Raw genomic sequence first — 7,207 nt, 5'->3', positions numbered from 1 at the left:
TCACTCCTTTAGCAGATCAGCATCTTTATATCAATACAGCCAAATGAATGAACACTTTTAATACAAAAAATATATAATATATATAACATTATATAACAATACACATATATATATATATATATATATATATATATATATATAGATAGATAGATATAGATTGGTTGGTTCATCTCCTGTATCTCTATCTATTGGCACCAAGCTGCCATTTTTATTTTTAATTCAATTTAAATGTATTTTTTTTCCCTCCCATTCAGAAATGAATTTTATCCCAGGATTATATTCCATATCCACATTTGTGGAATGATTTTCCTAGCCATGATCCTATAATATACAGACATGTGAACAGATCACAAAGCCTTAACACAGGTTATTTTAGCCAGGCGAGTCATTCTCAGATCTGATTGCACTCAGCTAAAAAGAGCTAACACCTTCTTCTTGTGTTTATAATAGATATCCTTGTGTTAGTTTTGTGACAAGCCTTTAAGCTGGACACACACTATACAATGTGCTTGTCTAAACATCTAAACAAGTCATGTAATTAGTATAAATTCAGGCAGGCTCTTACACTACATAGCAGATAGTGATTGTATGGTGATTGTATGGTGTATGCCTCCACTGGGCCATTGCTATACGGTGCAATGTGTATAAAGTGACCAGGAGGCTGGAGACCCCAAATCGGTGTAATTACACATAAGATGGGGATCTTGCATGCAGAAGACTACAAGTGCCCCCCTCCTCCTCCCATCCCAAAGCTCCGCACTCACTTCATAGGTGTGTGTCCTGTGGAGAGCGGTCCCGTGCAGGCTCCTCTCATCAACTCGCTCCTTAATTGTCAGCTCAGGTAGCCCATTAACTTCTTCCTGTCTTAGCGCTCTACTTAGTACAACTTCATTCCTGCTCCAGCACTCTCTATCCCTCCCGTGCTGCCACTCACACAGCCATCCCCAACCCCATTGGACGACTCCTGACATAACCGGCCCGCTCATTGGCCGCCGGCCGCCGTGACGTAGCCGTGCTAGGACACGCTGAGAAGCCCTGGCCGGTGACCCCCCCGGGACTTGTCCTTGTCTCAGGCTCCAAGCCGGGGCTTCTCCGTCCTCATAGCGTGCAATGCGACCGTCCCAGAGCACTGTGACGTCAACCGCACCGCTAATTACGTCTTTAGAGTTAGCTCAAGTCCAATTGGTAACGGATTGTTAATGTATTACTCCATGTTTTATCACCGGGTCTGCAGAAAGAGCGCTTCTCACCACAGCTAAATATACCGCCATTCACCGTGTGAGAGAGAGGACATTACCCTTCCCTTATACACGGGAGATATATACATACATGTTATTAGATTTATGTGTGTGTGTATATATCTCCCGTGTATAACTGAAGGGAAGGGTAATGTCCCCTCATCGGTGAATGGCGGTATATCCATATCTATGTCTACATATCGATCGATAGGTATATATATAAGTAGATATACATATAGATATAAATAGATATACATCTATCTAGCTATCTATCTATCTATCTATCTATCTATCTATCTATCTATCTATCTATCTATCTATCTCTACATCTTTCTATATCTATCCATATCTATCTATCTATATCTATCCATATCTATCTATATATCTATATCTATCTATCTATATCTATCCATATCTATCTATATATCTATATCTATCCATATCTATCTATATCTGTATCTATCCATATCTATCTATATCTATATATCTATATCTATCTATATCTTTCCATATCTATCTATATCTATATCTATCCATATCTATCTATATCTGTATCTATCCATATCTATATCTATCCATATCTATCTATATCTATAGCTATCCATATCTATCTATATCTATCCATATCTATCTATATCTGTATCTATCCATATCTATATCTATCCATATCTATCTATATCTATATCTATCCATATCTATCTATATCTATCCATATCTATCTATATCTATCCATATCTATCTATATCTATATCTATCCATATCTATCTATATCTGTATCTATCCATATCTATCTATATCTGTATCTATCCATATCTATCTATATCTATAGCTATCCATATCTATCTATATCTATCCATATCTGTATCTATCCATATCTATATCTATCCATATCTATCTATATCTATATCTATCCATATCTATCTATATCTATCCATATCTATCTATATCTGTATCTATCCATATCTATATCTATCCATATCTATCTATCTATCTATCTATCTATCTATCTATCTATCTATCTATCTATCTATCTATCTATCTATCTATCTATCTATCTATCTATATATATATATATATAATATATATATCCATATCTATATCTGTCTATCGACCTATCTATCTAGATATATAAATGTATAGAGAGAGAAAGAGATAGGCAGATGAGTATAGATAGAAAGATAGATTTTATATATATATATATATATTAAATATAAAAATATTAATTGAAATAATTAGAATAATATTATATTATAATAAATATAATAATATATATTATTGAGAGAGAGAACCATAAATAAATAGACTAAATAGACAGACACAGATGCAGTTTGGAATAAATAGGGAGAGAGAGATTTATAGATATAAAAAAAATAGAGCGAGAGGGAGAGATGGGTAAATGGAACAATAGATACATTGACAGAGAGATGTACAGATCACGATAGATATATAGATTTTTTTTTAAAAAGAGAGGGATAGAGAGAGAATGAAAGGCAGATGGAAAATGTATATAATAAATAAATAAATATATATATATATATATATATATATATATATATATATATATATATATATATATATTTATTTATTTACATAGAGGGAGAGAGAGATGGGTAAGCAGAATACTAGAGCTAGATAGATAGATGTACAGATTGGAATAGATAGAAATAGAAAGTATTACAAGTCAGTAGTATAGGAGTGTAGGGGACGGTCCCTGTGGACTGGTGATGGGACTGATAACCTTTGGCAGTCCTGATATGATGACAGGTGACACTTGCCCAGTGTGTGCCTCCCTCCCCCTGACATAACTGACCCATCCCCCATAATAGGTAAATGGCAGTGCTTGCTATGATTGTCCATAACTGTAGAAGAAGGTGCTGGTCCTGTCCTCTTCTATGGAGGATTGCGTTGTCTGTCCAGGAAGAACGATGGATCCCTGTAGTGATTGGAAGCTCTATGGTGTATATAGTGTTCCTTTATTCAGGTTCTATATAAACAACTGGAAATGTCCGCTGAAAACAAAGCTCCTAGGCACAGTAAACACACATTTGTCTTAATTAGTGTGTCAGTAAATAATAATTAGTGTGGACGTGATATTGTAGTGTGTTTTATAATGCAGTTTTGCCATTAACCTGCTTAGTAGAAGGTGAGGACTCGGTACACCTGGAAATGATAGACAGGACCATGGTAAATCACAGCACAAGGTCCTTGTCACCATTTGGTGGGTGGGATGCCACCATTCACAGGACACACACAGGCACCAGATGTCACAAGTAGAATTGCTGCCTTTTTTTCCGGGATTCGATTAGTAAGAATACCTCTACATTATAGGACACCCCTTCCCCAAACTCACCCACACCCATTACAACAAGTACATAACATTTGTTTAACCTGCTTTACAGGACACCTATTATCACACAATCACATCCATTCTCAGAACATCACTTGAAGCTGTGCAATTACCTTATTGCTATAAAGCACCATCCAGTCTAGACTATTACAATGTAATATAAGTGACTTATGTCATAATAGGATACGAAAAGAAATCTTGTAACCAAATCCTAATTAGAAATAAACCTGCTCTGTAGTATCTGATGTGTAATGCATGAGTATCAGAGGGAATTATATATTACAGCTTTATTATATTTATTATTATTATTATTATTATTAAATTCTATTTGTTATTTTTATTATCAGTTGTTACAAATCGAGGTTGCTGCATCTAGCTGTAGCAGTTCTAACTATATTTTATAAATATAAAATGTATATCAATATACAGGAACTTAGATATAAAATCATTAGTCGCAAAAATCGAGTCTCAATCATTATATAAAAAAACAATGAATGTAATAAAGAAATATTTGTAGTGATGGTAAGACGTATAGGCTGGAGACCCTAATCAAGTTTGCTAATTAGGGAAAGTGTAATATTTATAATACCGATGCAATATTTAACATTATAATAAAGAAGTTTAGGAGCTCAATGATGCACACTAAAATACGTGTTCATAACTGATTTCAGTCTACAGGTCATTTCTTAATTTTTTTATTTTTTTTTTAGTAAATCCACTCGTAGGGTTGAGATTTTCTGAAACTGGAGAGTGTAAAATCTGGTGCAATTCTGCATAGAAACCAATCAGCTTCCATTTTTTTTTTTGTTAAAGCTTAATTGAACAAAGTGAAGTTAGAAGCTGATTGGTCCCCATGCAGAGCTGCACCAGATATTTCACTCTCCGGTTTTAGTAAATCGACCCCAGAACTGCAAGTCGCCTTGAATAAGAATACCACCATTTAAACACATACAAATTCTACATTATAAAACACAGACCCAGCACATGCCTGCAGATCCAAATTTTATATATCTGCCTATATTGCTATTCTAGTATTTATTAAAAATACGATACTTTAAAAAAAAATATATATATATTATTTGTTAATATAGTGCCTAAATAATATAATATTTCAAAGTTTTGCAGAATTACCAATAATTGCGTTTAACGAGGGGCCATGGAATGGAATGAGATAATCCAATTTTAGGATGGACTAGTGGGATAATGAAGTAAGATCCTTTCTATAGACAAGTCAGTATAGAGCAGGGTCCAGCAAAGGTCTCTGGCACAAGTACATGGCTGTTGTATGTACATACATCCACTTTATAACCTGATCAAGGACTGGGCAGAATTAGAGCAAATATATGTGGGCTGTAAAGATCTTAAGGATTAATTGAATAAACGACGAATGGATGTTCACCTGCAAAGATGTGCAAATGAGACTAATTAGACTTCTAGGGCTGTGTGCACGAAATGCAGCAGTTACTGTAACCTTTAGTGCAATAGGATTTCGTTCATAATTAGAATCCACCTAATGAGAAGAACAGTCAGACCCCTCCAAAGCCACCACCACCACTTGGAACAAAAATGTTTTTCATTTTCTCTATATGTAAGATATATATATATATATATATATATATATATATATATATATATATACAAACACACACACATATATATATATATATATAAAATAAATATACATATACACACACACACACACACATATATATATATATATATATATATATATATATATATATATATACATGTAAAAATATATATATACATATACACACACACACACATATATGTATATATATATATATATATATATAGATAGATAGATAGATAGATAGATAGATAGATAGATAGATAGATAGATAGATGGATAGATAAAAACAAAGAGAAAGCGAAAGAGTGAGAAAAAAAATAGAAAGAGAAAAAAAAAAGAGAGAGAGAGAGCAATAAAGAGAGAGAGATAAAAAAGAGAGAAAGAAAGAGAGTAATCAAACGAGAGAGGGAGAGAGAGAAAAGAAGAATGTAAGAAAGAAATAGAGACATAAAAAAGAGAAAGAAAGAAAAAAGAGAGAGAAAGAAAGAGCAATAAAAAGAGAGAGAGAAAAAGATAGAGAGAAATAAAGTGAGAGAGAGAGAGATTAAAAAAAAGAGAAAGAAAGAGCAATATAAAGAGAGAGAAAAAAAAATAAAGAAAGAAGGAGAAATGAAAAAAAAAGAAAGAGAAGAAAAAAAGAGAGAATGAAAGAAAGCAATTAAAAGAGAGAGAGAAATAAATGATGTGCACACACATTCCAGTTGCTAATGTGATTACATGAGTCCGTTTAAGAAGGAACAAAGCTGATGTCTGCAGTACAGATGAGCGGCTTGTTGTGCATTAGCAATTAGAATGGGTTTACTGTAGGGGTCTCTGTATTATCATTGTAGAACACGAAGTCATTGCACCACCTGGCCATTTCTATTCATGGAGAGGGATACAACACTGGAGAGATAGCCTTCCTCACAGCTTCTGATATGTGAATGAAGGAAAGTCCCAAACTGGAAGAAGAGCCCCTCTCTGTGTAGGTGCCATCTGTCCATAAGCTGTGTGCACCATGGAGGAGGCTCATCAGCATGCAAGCTCCTCTGCTGAGGAAGATTCCTGGCAAATATAACACTAACTCATCTGCCTACAACTGCTCTAGCTTCAGTATTTAAGTACTCTTAAACCCTATTCACATTGAGCACAATAAAATAAATATTCCCCAGTAAACTCGTTTTTAAAATTCTCACCCAGCACTTGCAGTTTACAGCTTTTGATGAGGCTGGCTCCTGCTCTTCTAGTGCTACTTTCCTGAACTTCTGGTATTCACAGAAAAGAGTTACCATTGGACAGTGTAGTCTCAAGTCAGTCTGTTAGTTCATAAAATGGAGAATGAGTAATGCCCTGTACACACGGAATGAACTATGGAAAATTTGTGATCGGATCGCGTTGTCGGAAAATCCGATCGTGTGTGGGCTCCATCAGACTTTTTCCGGAAGAATTTCCGACACACCAAGTTTGAGAGCAGGATCTAAAATTTTCCGACAACAAAATCCGATCGTTTCAATTCACGCATGCTCAGAATAAATTAAGAAACCACAGCTATTGGCTACTGGCCCGTTTATAGTCCCGAAGTACGTGTTGTACGTCACCTCGATAAGAACAATCAGATTTTCTGCCAACTGTGTCCAACCATGTGTATGCAAGACAAGTTTGGCACAAAATCTATCAGAAAAAATCTGACTGTGTGTACAGGGCATTAGTTGCAGAGGATTCCCTTACCATCCCAGGCTACAAGGCTGTGTGTATTTATTGATGCATAGTGTAGGGAGACATAGCCTAGTCCTTGAATGCAAAGGTGACTCCATAGGACACTGTAGGAGAAAGGAGCCACCTTGAAACAGGAAACCGGGGGGCAATGGTCATTGCACTGCAGCCCCGAGAAGGATTAACCCCCTTCAACGACCAGGCCATTTTTTGCGATACAGCACTGCATTCATTTAACTGACAATTAACTGACAATTAACTGACAATTAACTGACAACTGACAATTTAACTGACAATTGCACGGTCATGCAACGTTGTACCCAAAGTTGATGTCCT

The 7,207-nt window shown here is 35.2% G+C and overlaps 1 protein-coding gene across 1 annotated transcript in view; it reads right to left on the bottom strand.

Annotated features, from left to right (window-relative positions):
- SIM1 (SIM bHLH transcription factor 1) overlaps positions 1-903 on the bottom strand; it is a 145,007-nt gene extending 144,104 nt beyond the window's left edge. Inside the window, exon 1 of the mRNA XM_077487193.1 lies at positions 765-903. The gene's annotated coding sequence lies outside the window, so the exon portion shown is untranslated. The remainder of the gene's footprint in view (positions 1-764) is intronic.
- Between the last annotated feature and the right edge of the window lie 6,304 nt (positions 904-7,207).

The sequence above is a fragment of the Lithobates pipiens genome, unplaced genomic scaffold (assembly GCF_037356315.1).
Source record: "Lithobates pipiens isolate NorthernLeopardFrog02 unplaced genomic scaffold, aLitPip1_a1.2 Scaffold_18, whole genome shotgun sequence".
NCBI classification, from domain to species: Eukaryota; Metazoa; Chordata; class Amphibia; order Anura; family Ranidae; genus Lithobates; species Lithobates pipiens.
This window is presented reverse-complemented; position numbering and strand designations above follow the sequence as displayed.